The sequence below is a fragment of the Pseudopodoces humilis genome, chromosome 17 (assembly GCF_049639895.1).
Source record: "Pseudopodoces humilis isolate 2021_Gansu_Grassland_sample_001 chromosome 17, ASM4963989v1, whole genome shotgun sequence".
NCBI lineage: Eukaryota > Metazoa > Chordata > Aves > Passeriformes > Paridae > Pseudopodoces > Pseudopodoces humilis.
In genome coordinates this window covers 4,825,339-4,842,974 of record NC_142216.1, presented here as the reverse complement: position 1 = coordinate 4,842,974, position 17,636 = coordinate 4,825,339, and the positions used below count along the sequence as shown (strand labels likewise).

Sequence of the window (17,636 nt, the reverse complement as noted above, 5' to 3'; positions counted from 1 at the left end):
TTTATGCATAACAGTTACTGTGGGAAGCTGGAAGCTTAAAAGCCCAATGGATAGCTAATAAAAATTTTGTGATGGCATGTCTCAGCTCTTCTGACATGGGCTATTTAAATCCTAGGGTTGTATTGCAATAATATTGAGAGATTCCTCCCCGATATTTATTCTCTGCCCAGTTTGGGACTGCCTGCACATCCTCTCTCTGCGGTTCAGGAACGCTGGGTCTGGACCTTCATGGCTAAATTTCCTGAGCATCAGGCAGGCTCTTAGGGCTGTAGAGATGGGGCTGAGGACCAGCACCACATTGGTGTGGCCTTGTGGTGCCTCGTGGCTGGGATCTCACAGAACTCAGAGCAGAACTCGGAGCTGGCAGGGAGGCTTTTGCTGTAAAAACTTGGTTCCAGCTCCTGATGGCTGCCTCCAGTCCTTCCTGTGAGAGACAGAAAATAAATTGCTGCTGTTGAACATTTTATTTGCACTCACAGAATATTCATCCAAGGAGCAAAGAAAGCACCAGAGGAGTGTGATGAGGGCTCGTTTTTTCTTAGCAAGCCAGTAGGAAGTAATGCCAGAATCAGACACGGTGGAAGATTTTTGACAACATGGAAATTTCTCTTTGTGCACTGCCAGCTAACTCCAGCTCGGCGCAATTCCTCTCACCTGGAATCAACAGCAGCTCCTAGAACTGCTGCAATTTCTTAATCAGTGGCTATTCAGCATGGCTTCATCACTGAACCTTTCCATTGTAGACACAGACCAAGTGTAGCAACTAAAAAGCTTTTGTTTCTGCCCTTCTGGAAGAGCAGAAAGAGACAAATACTGGCAGAATTTCTGGGTAGTGCCTCTGTTAGTTGGTATCTGTAAATACTTCTAAAAACTGTGGAGTTTTTCTGAGGGGATAAAAAATAGGGGTAAATTTAATGCAAAGAGATGTTGTTGATCTGAATACATTTAAACAGAAAATAAGATACTTTCCAATTGTCTGAATTTCTGGAATATTTTCCTAAAGAGATATTAGGGACTGAAAGTCTAACAAATCCCATTAGTTTGGGTTAAGTTTAGGTAGAATTTTGGGGTAGGTTGCAGGTGAGTTTAGGAAGAAATGAAGTTTTGTCTGAAAGGACAAACACATATATAACTGACTTTCCTTTTGAAGTGGAAGTGTTCTTGAGCCTCTCAAAATGCTTCAGGTCCACATTGTGCTCTGCTGGTTTTAGATATTGCTCTATCTGTCTCCCACTTTCTGCATCAGCAGATGGACACTGTGTCCATGGCATGGCACAGCAGATTTTGCACCTGCATCTTGATGCATTTTGCACCTGGTTTTCAGTTTTGAGACTGAACAGGCATCTGCTGTTTATTTCTGGTGGATGTCCAAAAGGAACATTGATGGATACTGGTAAAACCCGAGCTTTGGGTTGGAAAAGTACATCCTGAGTGGAGGTGGAAAACTTTCTCCTAGGAAAGGAACTGTGTTGTTAAAAGTTTGACACAACTTCTTGGGGTGTGTTCTGGAGCTGGCTGTAAATCAGGGGCCATTTGGGGCTAGAAGAGAAGCAGAAACTCCTTTACAGTTCCAAGGCAGCCCTTGGAAACTCCACATACAGGTAAAGATTTGGATTAAATTGTCAGTGGAACCACTTGTAACGCTCTTTGAGTTTGGACTCACTGATCAAGACAGTCAGGCAGGCTGAAGAGGCGCTGTGACAATGTGGAATTTGACACAAAATAAAGTTTTTTTTTCATTGTGTAAGAGAACATCATTTTGCCAGAGAAAACAAAATAGTTCAAAGTTGTAAAGCTAAATATTGTGCCTCAAAGTTGTTTTGGAAGGCGTGTTTCAAAAAATTTTTCTCCAGCCTTGCCAATTAAAAGAAATGACAAATATTTGCATTCATGGATGCCCTGGAGTCCTTTCTCTAAGAAAGAAAGAAAAGGTAGAACAAGGTTTGGAACTCAGTACTGGCTAAGGAAATAAAGACCAGAGGCTGTGCACAAGTACTTACTTAGTCCCTGTTGTATTTGTTGTTTCTTTGACACTTCTTTCTGCTACTTCCACTGATGTCTGGTAGATGGCATTAGCGTGTAACAAATTTCTGAAGTTCTTTTCTTATTGGAGGGGGTTTATTTTTCATCCATTTTACAGATAATGCTGTCTTTTTCTGGCTAAGCAGTTTTAAAGCTTTTCCCCTCAGTGTTTCAATGACGATTTTACTAAATGTTTTTATTACTCAACATGCCTTTTTTCCTCCTCCTTGTGCCATATAATTATTATTTCTTCTAGAGGGCATCAAGCACTGAGAAAGAAAAACTTGATATCTTCAGCTGACTCTGAATTTAGAAGCTCTGTTATACTGTGCACTGTTTATATGCAGCACCATATTTATTTCATATTCTGGCTTAGAAAGGGGGATGGTGCTCTGAAGGGAGATGAAAAATTTCCCACAGAGAGAAAAAATGCAGATAGAGTAGTAAATAGAGGTGCTTATATATGGGGTTGAAGACATATTTGACTGCTTTGCAGAGGAAGAAGCTCCATAAATGTCTTTTGTCTTTTTTAGTCCACATAAGCATTTTTAGCTAATTTTGTGTGCTCCAAGAATATTAATAGGACTTCCATGACACAGGAGCCATTTTGCATAGGAAAACAGTCAGTCCTAGGGTTTTTCTTTATCTGGACCAGGAGAAGGAAGTTTAATCCACAAGTAAATTTTGGCAATATGGTTTATGGGTCTGCCAGTAGCTTTATCTTCATCAGTGCTCCCTGGGGAAAACATCTTTTGTGCTGAAATGTACATATTCAGCCTTGCTTTTAGATTCAAGATTTGGAGCAGTGGGACACTGCTTCCTTATTTTTTTCTTTCCCCCTCCCCCCCACATTCTCCCCACCATAGAAATAAGACTTATTTCCATCATAAATAACCAGTCTTCCAACAAAAATCACCAGTTCCATAACTGGTTCCTTCTCAGAACAAGCCAAAGCCCATAATTCTCCAAGCTTTGCATGTGGATAGCAGAAGGGAGAAGTGGAGTGCTGGGAGAACAGTTTTGTGGGCACAGAAATGATTTTAAGCAATCCTCAAGAGGTGTCTGTTTATGAAGATGATCCTTTCCAGATCAGATGTGCTTGATAGCAAAGGACTAAAAAATTATAGAGATATCTTTGAGGTTAATTTTGTATGAAGACTATGAAAATGCAAAACATGTTAAGCACCAGGTTTTATTGAATCTATCTAATTATGAGCAACTAATCAGCATAATTTTCCTGCATTTTCAGCCACATTTCCTTGAGATTGAAGTATTTAAGGCAATTATGAAGAAATGCCAACACCTAGTTGTGACAAATTTTATCTTTAAGGAATCCTTGGGTTTGTCTTTATATAGAAATGCAAATGGGACAGACAGGGCTAAGCCCTCTGGGTCCTGGTGTAAGAGGCATTATTGTGCTGCAGACTCACTGCAGTGAACAGAGAGCTGAACACATCTGGTAGCCAGCTTTCTTCTCTTTTTAATACCTCCTCAGGCATGTTGGTTTAGAGGTTTCAGGGTCTGCAAGCATTCCTTGCTTCAAAACACAAGGCCAGCTTCAGCATCCAGTGGATGAGGAAAGTGTGTGGGTGCATTTCTGTCCTTTTGCTTGCAACAGCTGTAACTTACAGCATTAAGGTGTCATTTCTCTTAAGTGAACACCACCAGGGCTTCCTCTCAAAGAAAGATGGACTAATTCCACATGGGGATCACCATCTGAAATGTGCTGACCAGAAATATTCCTTTGGTTTCCCAGGCTTTTGCAGGTGGGGGTGTCCTTGCTGGGGTTTCTCTGCTGTGTTATTTCCCCTCTGCCATCCCATCTTCATGGTGGTCTTCTACTACTATTTGCAGACAGGTTGTCTTACAACTGTTTTTGCACCTTTCCTTGGCCTCTGTCATCTCTCACAGTTGCTGAAATAGTGCTGATTGTGGGCTGCTCTCCAGTACAGGAATAGCATGTTGTTGTCATGTAGAGCATTAAAATTCATAGACTGTAGCCCGTCTGTTTCTTGCACTTTCTGGACAGGCCTGTTAACCTTTGAGAGATTTTCTGTTCACATCCTGCTGTACAATAATAAAAACAGGGAAGTGAGAAGGAGCCCCGCTGGGAGAAAGTTTATGTGTTGGGATGATGAACCCATAAAACTCAGTGACTGTTCCAGACCGTGCTCCCAACACGAGTTCCCCACCTGCTCCCATTCAAGCCTAGGAACCACCTGAGTGATTTAGGTTAAAAGAAAGGCTCAGGCTGTGCTGTTGTGCTGCAGGCAGATCAGTTTAACCTCCATGTGGCAGTCGGGATGGAGACTTCTGTGCCACTGTGCTAAGCTGCTCCCAGATTTCTGTGATGATGATGATGAGGATGATGATAAATAGCTGCAGGGGTGAGAGGAGGAGGCTTTGCTCAGCAGCACTGATGTGAGCACAGCCCAGTGCTGCTCCTGCCAGATGCTCTGAAACTGAGAAACAGTTGCTGCAGAATTCACATCTAACCCCACTGCCCCAATGCATTTTTTGTGACTTAAATATCACACTTCTTAAAAACACTTGTATATTTTCACAGACAGTTGAGAGTAAACGCTCTGCGTTGATTTCCCTTGTGCTGGTCTCCGGTGAGGTGGGGGGTTACAAAAACAGACAGCCATTGATTAGAATCATGGAATCACAGAATATCCTGAGTTGTATGGGGCCCACAAGGATCACTGATGTCCAGCTCCTGGCCCTGCACAGGAAGATCCCAAAAGATCCCACCCCGTGCTGGAGAGCGCTGTCCAAACGCTCCGGGAGCTCTGGCAGCCTCGGGGCTGGGACCGTGCCCTGGGGAGCCTGGGCAGTGCCCAGCACCCTCTGGGGGAAGGATCTTTCCCTGATATCCACCCTAAACCTCCCCTGACACAGCTCCAGCCGTTCCCTGGGTGCTGAAATAAATAGAAGAAAGCTTCATAAACTATAATTTTAAATATATCTCTGAGTGAGGCATAACATATAAACTCTTCTACTTGTTGAGAAGCATCTGCATAAACTTTTGTCATAACCTGGGGAGAAGTGTGGACAGATAAAATCCCTCACATTTTTGGAAGATCTCTCTTACCTCCCTGACAGCTACTTTGCCCAAAAACGAAGTCTGGATGAAAGACAAAAAGCACCTCTCTCTCTCCTTTCCTCTCATTGCCCTCTCTCTCTTTGCAATTCTTATTGGATAATATCAGGAAATCCAGGAAGGTATTTTTAGCCTGAGCGAATGGAGAATTTAGGGCAGAAATGATGTTGACATTAATCACAGCAGTGATGAAATTCCACTTCAAAATATACGAATGTGGCAAGGTTTTCCCTGTGTCTTACTAATGAAAAGAAGATCCTTTTGCTGCCAAACCGCAGGATGTTTTGCTCACGCAGAGGAGTCACAAAATGAGCCTCTTATTTTTCTGCCATATAGAAATGAGTATTGCAAGAGGAACTTAATTCCATTCCTCTACTTCTGCAGTGAAGATTTCTGCAGGGTGATGCTGGTAGAGGCTGCTGGGGTCACTGTGCTCACAAGGAATTCAAGACCATCACTGTAAGGTTGTAGGATAAAGGGACAGTGCCAGGAATGAAATTGTATTCTGACTCGGTGGAGGAGGGACAGGACAGTTGATTCTCTCTTGTCTACTCTTAAGGGAACAAATGTTGTTACAGCCATCCTTAGCATGACTCTTGGGGTCACAGAGAGATTTGGGAGCAGCAGCAGCAGCCCTCTCTGACATTACAGTGAGGGTTAAACCTCACCAGCTGCTGCATCAGATAAATATTTGGAAGAGGAGAGCAGACCAAGGGCAAATGGTCTCAGCAACTCTCCTGGACGTTGCAGCCTTTATGGATGTGTTGAACACACAGGAAATCCTCCTAGCCCAGGCTCCAAAACCTGATTAGGAATAGGAGAGCACAAGGAATCCTCTCAGAAACTGAGAGGTAACAGCTATAGAAATAAAGGGATTTCCCAATTAAATGGCTTTTTACCCTTTGTGACATCCTGCCTGCAACTGAAACACAGATACTGAGATTGAGAGGCCCTTGAGTGTATCTCTGTAGATAAATCCAGATGTGGAATTTTTACACAATGGCCTTCTCATGATCCTTGGAATACATATCCTCACCAATATGCCTCTGCCACACTGAGTTCTCTGGCAAAGGTCAGGTGTGATTACCTACATAGAAATGTGCATTTATTTCTCAAGCCATCGCATCTTTTTTCCTTCCTTCTGACACAATCTCAGTGTAGCTTAATTTCCTAATCAATTTGCTTTTTAAACCTTCCCCAGTGTTCTCTGTTGAAACTCAAAATATGTGAGTATGTGTGCGTTTGTTTATATATCAGCACAATCGTTCTTTAATGTGCTACAGCTCCAAGTATCTGCATTCTGTCAGGAGCTGCTTTATGAACAGCACGTGCCTTAGCACCTCTTGCAGAACATAAGCAGAGAGAAGGAATTTGCAAAATTTGCCCAAAGATTGCTCACTATTTTGGTTACCAGATCTTTTGTCTCCTTGCTGCTTATTCCAGGGGGGGATGTTGTACATCAGGTTTTAGAATGACAGAATGGTTTGGGTTAGGAGGGACCTTTAAAGGTCATCTGGGCCAAGCAATGAGCAGGGACATCTTCAACTTGATCAGATTGGTCAAAACCCTGTCCAACACAGCCTTGAAAGTTTGCAGGGACCTCTCTGGGCAGCATGTTCTGGTGCCTCACCACCCACATTATAAAAAATCTTCAGCTGTATCTAGTGTGATCTGGATAGTTTTAGCCTGATGGTGAGAGCCTAATGCAGCCATGGGAGGAGGAGGGCAGGAGTTCTCCTTTGGTCAGATATTATGGAAGAAGGTCAGTGCTGCTCACCTCGGGAGTCTCACAGGACCATGCAGAAGTGTTGCTGTCCAGAATGACACCCCAGAGCTCGTTAAAACAGATGGCTCTGTCCAGGGCTGCTGATGGACTGACAGGCTGCCTCGTTAGTGTTCTGCAAGAGTCCTGCTAATTGCTTTGAGAAAATACAGATCTGCCTACGGAAATTGTTCTGCGGAGCCAAATTTGGGAGCATCGGGTGGTGTTAAACTTTGTGATATAATAGGATACCTAAGTGTAAGAACAAGCAGAGCTTCTTTCTTGACAGAATAAAAATAGTCTGGGCTGGAAAGGGAAAGGCTGTGATGAGCACAGGCTGCTGAACAGCTCTGCCTGACCAGAAACTGCTCTGCATCAAATGTAAGAGTGGCATGTCCATACTCAGAAATTCTCAACAAACCTAGCAGAGAAACTGAAATGTTCCCCCAGAAGATGATTATTGCAGGCTGAGGTGACGCTGTGTCGTGGTCAGGGCAATATCTAAGCAAAGCTCAGAGAGCAGCTCTGTGCCTTGAACCTGATTTCTGAAAGAACGAAGGCTGAGGCTGCTCAGATAAGAGTAATGAATTTGGATACTGTTAAGACTTTAATAGAAGAACAATTACTGGCCTTGCCAACTGAATATTTGCTCTTATATCTGTATGGAATTAATCTTTGCAGTGTTTTGGTTTTTTTTTCCCTTGCATTTCTTATGCCAGAGGAGTAGAAGCCAGGGACATGGCACATCTTTTTGCCTGGTGACACTCATCCTGCTCCCTTGTTGTGCTGCAAATGGAGAGACCCTGTTGCTTGTAAATGAAGACCTTTTTGATTATTGATAAATAACCTCTGGATGGGTAGTATGACACATGCTGGCTGGAAGAACAGGGCTCTGTAATGGTAATATTGCCTTGAAATTACAGCCCACGTAGTTTGAGAATTATTCAGGATAATTACATTAATGTTGCCAGAGAAATGAAAAGGAACACTTTCCATCTACCTATTAACAAGCTCTGCTGGCCTTAAATTATTTCTGAGAAGAGCCTGAAAATGACTTAAATCATCAAAATAATTACAAAGTAGCATTTGAGGTAGAGGGGTGGGCTGGGTGAGGTCCTGGCTGTGACTTTTTTGGCTGACAGGTAAACGCTGCTGAAGATTTGTGGGGAGAGGAGCACGGCACAGAGCATTGAGGTGGGAGCACTGCAGGCTGCAGATGGATTCACGGAGCCTGCAGGTTTGGACCCTAAGGAGAAAAGAGCCTTGGGAGCAGGCTGCTCTCAGAGCAGGTGTTGCACATAAATGTGTGCACAGGTGAGCCTGCTGTCGTTCTGCTGTGCTGGGGACTTCCATCCTCCACCCTCCCTTGCTGACAGCTCTCCTGAGCCTGTGCAGTGGAAGGTGCCTTTGGTGATGACTTTCTGCCACTTTGATCCTTGTCTCATAGCAGCAGCAGAGATGTGAATGTCTCTGAACTCCAGACCCTGAGCAGCATCTCTGAATCCGGCCTCTCATAAATGTTCAGTCCTTCTCTTGAACTCCTGTCGTGTTTTTGGCCTTGTGCACACAACACTGACTCCTGCCCTGACCTGCTGTTGCCCAGCTCACCTATAACATTACTATGAAACCAGGACTTTTTGTTGTGTTTCCTTTGATTTGTTTATGTTATTGCACTGTTTGCTAAGTCTGGGATGAATAGAAGGGGAAAATTTAGTGCTCAGATCTAAATAACTCAGTGTCACAGGAATCAAGGTCTCCAGGGTCACCTCTGCTGTTACTGGAGTTTCTCATCTGAATGAAATTTAGAGCATCCTTGGAACGCCTGTCTATGAGAGCAGCTCTGCCCCTCTTTCTGTTTAATCTCCAAGAATGAGCAGATCTTTCATCTCATGACCAGTCCTATATTTATACTTCTTCCTAAAACTTAGCCATATTTATCTCCTGTGAAGAAACTGGAGCAGTGGGTGAGGGTGTAGGGGGATGCAGGCACTGCAGGTCTGGCTGCTTCCAGCACAGTCATGTTCAAACACACACATTTCATTTTCTCCCATTTCCTTTTCACTTGTCCGACAATTCCATCTCAGCCCTGTGTGATTACTTGATGACCTGTGTGCCTTCAGCACTCTCAGCACTTAAACAGGGTTTTACTCCCTGCTGTCAAGTCAGGCTTTGACTCCCTGCACGCACACACACACACACACACACACACACACACAGGGAAGAGTTTTCTCCCTTCACTGGGGCATTCCACCCCTACAACTACTGCCACTACCTACAGAAGTGTGGGGAACCCCCTCCTTGTCTCATTACATTGCCTTCCATCCTCCCTGCATGCTCAGGGCTGGGTGAATCCATCAGGAATGCCAATAGCTGCCTTCCCTCAGCCTGCTGCTCCTGACCTAAAATAGTTAACTTTCTAATCCATCAGCTCTCTTAATTCTGCATTTAAGGAGATGGAGCTGAAATGAGTCTTGGCTTCTCCCTTTGCACATGGGTACTCGAGAGATCTCTTAAAAAGCTCCAAGGCTGAGGATGATTTAAAATAATAACTTGGCAGATGATTTCTTTCAGTTGAGACATTAAAAATATTCAAACATTTATATTTATTCTATTGTGATACTTTGAGAGATTTAATGGATTTTAAAAGAAGTCATTTGGAAGGAAAGCTCAAACCAAGGGATTGCTTAATTATTTCAGATAATAAAATTTTCATTTTGACTTCTTCCACTTCAGGTGGAACACCTGCGTTTACATGCTGATTCTTCCTGCATATTTGGTTTGCCCTGAATTTTTTAGGAAGGTTTGGGGAATTCTTGAGTGAGTTCCTGGAAATCTGCACAGCATGAAAATCTCAAGTTTAATTTTGTATGCAAATAGATATTATTTGTTAAATTAAATTAATTAGGAATATTCATAATTCAACAGTAAATACTAAATAAATTTCAGCAGCTTTTAGAAAATGCTGTCAAAACTCAGCACAAATATAAATGGTGGAGAATGAACTTTCCATCCTGTCTTTTGTAGATCTCTTCATAGTGTAGAAATTAGTGGATCCAGGTGGATTGGATCTCCTGCACAAAATGGAAGTCCCTATGTGTTGCAATCTCCAGCTGCAAAGAAGCTTTGAGGGGGGTTAATTTGTTTTCATCTTCCCAAAGAGCTCTAGTAGTTTTTTTTAATCCTCATAACCCTGCCAGTTCTGAGGAATAATAGCAGTTACGCAGATAGTTATGTCGACATCAACTTAAGGTTTATGCTTGCAAGGTTCATATATTTTTGGTCGTGCTGGCACTAATACAAATGATAGCTCAATAACAGAAAAATAGAACAGTCCCCGAGCCACAGTTCTGATGCTTGAAGCATCTTTAAACCCTGCACCCAAATGAGAAAGAGATAAAAACAACCTACTCAAAGTGGCTTAGCTTGAAGGAGCATTTTATGTGTTACTTGATGACAAAATAGTGAGGCATTAATGCAGTTTACAGTAAGACACCCCTGAAGTTATCAGTGAGGTTGGTGTGATGCCTGACAGATTTAATGTAAATATTTATAGACTTGGCCTACTAATTATGCCAGTGGAAAAAATGCAGTATTAATGCTGTCACCTCCCCATGTCTCTACCTGCCAGCATGCTGCTAGCTTGCATAAATATTCTGAAGATAGAAAGTACATCACATAAACAGAAGAGATCATTTAGATTTTTAATAAGGGATTAAGTTATCTCCAGCAGTGGTTTCCAGCTTGTGGTCCAAAGATGTATGGGAGGTCTGGGGACTATTCCCAAGGGAAAAATGACAAGTAAAGAGAGGTTTTTGTAAGGTATGTAGGAATCTCTCTCTGTGAAATAATTAGAGGTATGCACCACCTTTGTCAAATATTTAGGGGTCCACAGAGCAAGAAAACTTTGAAACCCATTGACTTACTATACTCATGTAAAGAATTGAGTAATCTCAAAGTGCTGTACTGCCATGTTTTAAATTATTTGACTAATGATCCTGCCAGAGCCAGACTGCCATAAAAAGTCCTGGACCACAAAGCACTAAAGCATGTGCCTAACTCAAAACACACGGCGATCCACTGAAGTTACTGCCTGCCCCATCCATAACTGGTTTGCTGAATAAAGACCATGGGGAAATTTAAGACAGAAGGCACTGCTATCATCTTGCAAACAGCTCTGCAGATGCCTGATTGTCTTGTACAACTGAAAATCTAATTATGTGAATCTGCAGTTCATATTTTTCTGTTTCTTATTTATACCAAGAGACTCTGAAGGTTTTAGGCGCCTTTGGTTTCAGCTGTTTCTGGTTGCCAGCCCAGAGTATTTTCGTGGCTGTGGCAGCTCGTTGAGGAGACTCTCAGCTGCATGGACAGTTCTTCTGATATGTGATCCACAAGCCTATGGTTTCTGCTCTGGCTCAAGCTGACTCCTCACAAGCTGTGCAAATAGATGTGAAATGTTATCACCAGTGGTTTTGTGTGTGTGTGCTTGCCTTTTGTTTGGAACTCTTGCAAACTGAGGCAGGATGACTGTGTGGTTTCATACTCTGCTGTCTTCTGCAAAATAGCATCATATTCTGGATCCATCCCTGATACCTTGGAGTGGCTACCTAAAACAGAGGGTAGACAAGATTAAGAGAATAAAAGCAGGTATTTATTAAAGGCCCTCTACAGGTACACCTTGGGCAGTCAAAAGCCTCCGAGGGGGGCTACACTCAAGATGGACAATGGTCACAAGTTTTTCACACAATTAAAAGTGTGGTCCATTTACATATCAGGGGTTAATCCTCCAATTACAGCTTCAGGTAATGAAGTCATATACCCCCAGTTTGCTCTCCCCAAACTCACTTTTGTTTATGCTTTTCAAAGCCTGGGATAGTGAGGTGTTCTTGATTTTCAGGCCTAGAGAGGAACTGTTCTATCTGAATAAAAAGGGAAAACAGCAGCTGACAGGCTATGCAGTTTTAGAGTTACACACTAAAGCAGTGCGGGATCTGAAAAATATAAAAGCTAAATCCTGAGGCATCATCCCCACTGATTTCAGCTCAGGGGCCTGGTCCAGGCTGCCCACACTGCCTGTGCACGAGGGCAGTGCTGCTGACCCACGTGGGGCTCTGTGCAGGAAAAGGAAAGAGCATTTTGGTGGCAGGGCAAAGTGCAGGTGAGACACACACGGTGTGGCCACAGCAGCTCTCACAACAGCTTGGATGGATGAACTGCAGGCTTTCCACAGGAAATCCCACGTGGGTTTTGTAAGATCTCTCTGCTGATGGGTGAAAGGCAGATCTCGCATTCCTGTGGGTGAATGAGTCCTTGCCATGGACTGAAGGCACAGCCCGTGGAAGGCAGTGGGCATCCTCTGCCTTCAAAGAGCGCTGGATCAGAGCTCTCTTTACTTCTAATCACCACTGCCTTTATCCCTTGTAAACACTTCACCTGCCCACCACACCTCTGCAAACCACAGAACAGAGTATCCCCAGAGAACTTGAGTGCACGGTTTGAAAAGGAGCATTAGGAGGGGAAAAATCTCCCTCTCTCTCTTTAAACTGTCTCTTTTCTATATTGTTACCTTGACAACTCTGCTGCTGTGTTTCATCTTTGGTGGGACTTAGCCGTGGTGGAATAAGGGGGACATCCATGTGTGTTTCCACATCTCCTCCAGCTCTGCTTCACAGGCACATGCCAGGCACAGGGCATCCCGAGCTGCAGAGCCCACGGTTGATGCCTTGACCCATGGTGCTGCCTGGAAATGATTACAGATATTAAGAACTGGGACCCCTTCTGATTAAAGGTATAACATTATATCTTCTATTTCTTTTTGTTAAGCCAACGCCAGAGCAGTGTTAATGCGAGATGCAAGGTGCTTAAAATATTTTGGGTTATAAAGGTTAGGACAGCTGGAAAGCAGAGAGGGATGAAAGTACTCAAAAATAGTTGTATTATTTTTAGTATAAGCAGATACAGGAGTATGTGTCAAGATTAGGATACAGTTCTGATGTGCTGAACTGAGTCTAGAGATGCTAAAAATATGCTTTCTTTTCTCACAGTTTTAGAAGAGACAGAGGCTAAGGTAAGGGGAGAGTAGTGGTGAACTGAAATTTTAATTCCTGTGCTTCCTCGCTTGTTGGGGTTTGGCAAAGCTGGCTGTTCACCTGGGTGCCCATGACCCACTGACACCAGCAAAGCACAGGAGGCAGGGCAAGGTGTTACCAGGGGGAATGGGATCCTTCCCACCCCGTTTTTCCTTCTCGAAAAGAAAATCTCCACCAACATAATCCCTTTATTCCTTTTAACCGAAATGGCAGCGGAGGCAAGGCAGGCAGGCTCCGGGGCTGGGTGCGGATGGGGGTGTCTGTGGCTGAATGTGGAGGGAGAAGGGGGCTTTTAATGCAAAACACATGTGGTTTCAATTGCTCGCTGGAGCCAGCCCAGTAGCTGTAACTTGGCCTGACAAAGCCTTATTGAAGTACAGACAGTGTGGTTTCAAAGCAGTTAGAAAAAGAAGGGGAATGCTGTTCAGGAAATTCTTCAGGCATGGGCAGGGACTTGGCTGCAGTTCTGCTGTTGGAAAATCTGACAGGGGCAGCTCGTGAGCACAGGCCAGGCCTCGTGCTGCTCCGAACGCTGAGCTGCATCTTCCCCAGGCTCCTGCACCCTCCGGGCGTTCATCCATCGCCAAGGGAGAGGTAAGAGCTGCCCTGCTCCGTCCCGACAGCGCCGCGCGCATTTGCCCTCCTTCTGTGCCTCTGCAAAGGGGCTTCTTGCTTTCGGACTGCTGCTCAGAGCAAAAAAAAAGAGTCAAGAATGGGAAGTTGTGGCATATCTGCGAAGGGTTGGGAGCAGTCTGAGGCTGGGTGGTGGTTTCTGGCTAGATTTGTGTCGATAGTAAAGCTGCAGGCAAAGCAACGCCTGCGCCGCGTCTCTGGCTGAGGGAATGCTGCCCCCAAATAATCCCCAACTTTATGGTTTTGGGGAGTAAGTGTGAGTATAACCTGCAGCTACTGAAAGGTTGGCTCTGGACCATGTGTCACTCAGATATTTGGATGAAAAATGCGACTCAGTCACAGTAAATACGTTTATAAGTGCATTGTATTGTAGTTGTTTAATGAGTGGAAAGCATGTTTGTCTGGGGCTTGTTTGCCAATTCCTGGTACAGCGAGCTTGTGGAGAGGCAGCAACTCAGTAATAATCATTGCCTTGTGGTTTGTCTGCGTATTTTTTTCCTGTATTTTATAAAGCATGAGCAAACTGCAACAGACAGCACGGTCAGAAGCCACGTAGAGAAGATTAGAAGGGAAAACACTAATTTAGGGGCCGTTCTATCTGCAACTTCGCTTCCGATGTGCGTTTCTTTCCCCAAATAACTGAAGAAACATTTATGATGAAAAGCTCACTCACTCTTTAGGGACCTGCCAGATTTAGGCAATGTTCTCTCATCCTTTTAGTTGCAGCATTAAAGCTTGCCTTGCCTTTGCAGAGATATCAGCACCTTATATGGCAGGCTCGGGATTCGGGAACGCGCGTTCGTCAAGGGATGGAGGTGTCAGGAGGAGTCTGCCTCGCGTCGCCTCACAAACTTCCTTGCCTCTGCCTTGGATTTTCAGAGCAGTGTTATTTGATGTGTTGAAAATGCTTTTTAGCTGTGTTTTATGCTGCTGGTGGAGGATTTTTTTTTCCTTTCAACAAGGAATGAATTAAGGGTATCAAATTATACAATGGGACGGTGCTAGGAATCTCTGACTGGTTCACGGGAGCAGACACACGGTTTGCTGAGCCTGCATCCAGCAGGGCTCAAACAGTTACTCATCTTGGAAACCCAAAAATTCAGGGACAAGGGGAGCTTCCCCACCAAAGGGCAACAGATCCAGAATGTGGCAGGACCAGAGCTTTGTCCAAGTAATGCTGCTGAAGAGTGTTAGGTTTGTTTGAGCCAAGTGAAGACTCTGTGGGTTTGGAGTGCAGGAAGGGCATCCTACAGGAGACATGGATGTACTGTGGCTGCCTGGAGGCTGATGGGGGCAAAGGGAATGAGAGGAAGGACAAAGATGTGACAGTGGGAGGCATATGAGGGAAATAAAGATAAGCTCAAAATTGATAAGCTCAAAATTTGCTGTGCATAAGATATACCTGCAGTGAAAATGCTGTGTCAATTGAAGATCTTATATGATCTGGAACTTTTTGAGCCTTCACAGGCTGCCATCTTACCCTGCAGACTTGGGGCTCTATTGCTTTTCTCAGCAGCTGTTAGTTTAGGCAACCAGTCAGCCTACTATCTTCCTCCCTGCTAGTTATAAGCTTATTTTTTAAAAAATTAAATAAAATTCAAGTTCCTGCTTCTGATCATGCAGCATCCCACTTCTCAAATCTGATTGTCTGCATTGAAGAGCCAGAGAGATGAAGAGGCTGGAATGTGTCCATCTTAGCCAGCAGCAGCCAGGGCCATGGGAGCTGCTGTTTCCTCCCTAACTTTGGCAGCTCCTCCTGAGCCTCCTCAGTGACCTCTGTGCAGCTCCACCTGCAAGTATTCAAGCTTTGAATCCAGGAGGACTGAAGAGGAGTGGGCAGAGTGGAGACAGCCTCTTGATTTTGGGAGCAGATAGATGGAGAGCCATTAGCACACCCTGATATTTGTATCTCTTCTCCCAGTCCTTCCCAGCAGCAAAGCAGAAAGAGAGTGAGTCTGTGCAGGAGAGCAAATGGGTTAGCACAGAAGGCACATCATGTGGAGGGAAGATGGAAGATGCAGCAGAACAAGTTTTAACTTGTGTGAGCAGGATCACTGCAGAGACTGCACTCTGGATGCTGGCACAGGCTCAAGCCCACAGCTCTCACTTTGTGCCGTGCTGGTTGTGTTCCAGCCGTATAAATCCATATTACGATCCTGCTTTGCACATTTCTACAAGCCGTATCTCTTTTCATGGTACTGTGGGGTGAGAGTGTTCTGGGGCAGGAGTCTGCAAAGTGTCACCTCCTGTGGCTTGCTTTCTGATTTGAGCTCAGTTGATTATATCCCTCTTGCTGTTCCCACAGCCTCCTGCAGTCACACCTGCTGCTGGCTATTTTGGTGTGGTTCTCGTATTTGTGCATCCTGCTTTGAGACATTCTGGTGGGAAAGAGCTTTTCTAAACTTGGCACCGATGGACAGAGGCTTGTGAGTGCTTCACATCATCTGAGTGGTGCAAAGGAAGCAGCGTGTGAATGCAGCAAAGCTGGTGTGGTGTTTGCATGCAGTGTGAATTTATTGCCACAAATCGTGGGGCATTCTGTGAAAGATGTTCTCTGTTGACTAGCTTGATACATAAAAGGACTCACTGCAGAGATTCTTTCTTCCTTGCTAGCTTTCCATTTTCTTAATTCTGAAAAAAGTATCGAGACAAGCTGACTATGAAGTAAAAAGTGTGAAATTTAGAAGAGACGGTCATAAATAAGAAAGCAGACGTGTTTCTGTCCTTCTCAGAGAAGAGGAGCAATAGTGACATCACATTGCTCACAGATTCTTGCAGCATAATAAAATATCACTTTTGGCTTAGGAAATACAGTTCAGAGATGGAGATGCCTGTTCCTTTAGTTTGTTCTGGAAAATTCTAATAGGTTTAGAGTTTTACTGTGAGTGCTCTTTGAATGCAGAGAAGGGACAGGACAGTCCCATTGTTCAGCTTTTGGTTGAGTCCATCTATTCCAAGCTATTGGTTTATAAACCAAGGTTCTTGCAGTGCACTTATCCTCCAGCACATTTGTTGTCGAAGTGCTGCCAGCCCAAACAGCTGGGGAAATTACAGGAGCTTTCAAGATGTTAGAGGTGGGGAGTAGCCTGGAGCATCTGAACGAGCTGCTTTACCAGGAGATGAATCCCCAAGGTCTCTGCAGCTGCCTGTGCTGAGTCCAACTTCCACAAAATGCAAGAGGAAAGAGAGGTGTTTTCCAATGGACTGGGCAGAGTACAGATCAAAACTCCCTGATGGAGTACAGATCAAAAAAAGCTTGTTGATGTGCTTATGTTTGCCAGAATCAGACCAGATGTTTGACTAATGCTACATGTGGTGTACCCCACTGAAAGAGACTACTTATAGAAGAAAAGAAAATTCTTTAGGATATTTCCTTTCTGTCACTCTGGCCATGTATCACACAGCTGTGATACCTGAGGAATAGGCACTGAGTGGTGAAGGTGTTCCCAACTCATGGAAGAACTGCTCCTCATATGGAGGGATGAGTACAGTTGACTGAAATAGAGGGACAAGCAAGAGCAAAGATTTCAGCTTTGGGGACACCAATAACAGTCACAGAGGCCAAGTTCATGGCTGGGATGGTCCTGGAGAAAAGTGCTATGAGATTTAACTATGCCAACAAGTATTTCATCCTGAGGGCTGTTCCCCAATATTCAGCCCTTGCTGGCCATGCTGCAAGTGAGAAGTTATTTTCCAGAGCCTGATCCTTTTTATGGAGACCCAGGTTGTGGTCCAACCCATGTGAGAGGCCATAAATCAATTTTGGGTCATGCTGCTGGTGGATTAATGGACCTGGGGGTGTCAAACTTGAGAGAGTTTCATGGGGAGCAGAGACGCAAAATGTCTTGTTGATAGATGGCTCAAAACACTCTTCTTTACTCCAGGTTTTGTTCTCAGTCACGCTCCAGAAATGTCTGTTCTTTTGAACCTGGTGGATACTGTGCACTTAAAAGACAGAGAAATTAAAGAGGATGAATCTGCAGAGCATTTACAGCTAGTGAATACAAGTACAATGCCTTCCAGTGAT

General features: G+C 44.2%; 1 protein-coding gene across 4 annotated transcripts in view; it reads left to right on the top strand.

Annotated features, from left to right (window-relative positions):
- Nucleotides 1–17,636, top strand: part of SGCD (sarcoglycan delta) — a 313,850-nt gene that overhangs the window by 165,384 nt on the left and 130,830 nt on the right. The window contains exon 1 of one of the 4 annotated variants that reach the window (XM_088063532.1): nt 13,520–13,570. The exons of 2 other annotated variants lie outside the window; for them this stretch is intronic. The gene's annotated coding sequence lies outside the window, so the exon portion shown is untranslated. Of the gene's footprint in view, nt 1–13,519; nt 13,571–13,807; nt 13,866–17,636 lie in introns of those variants that run through there. One more of the 4 variants, XM_088063533.1, reaches the window with a different exon arrangement.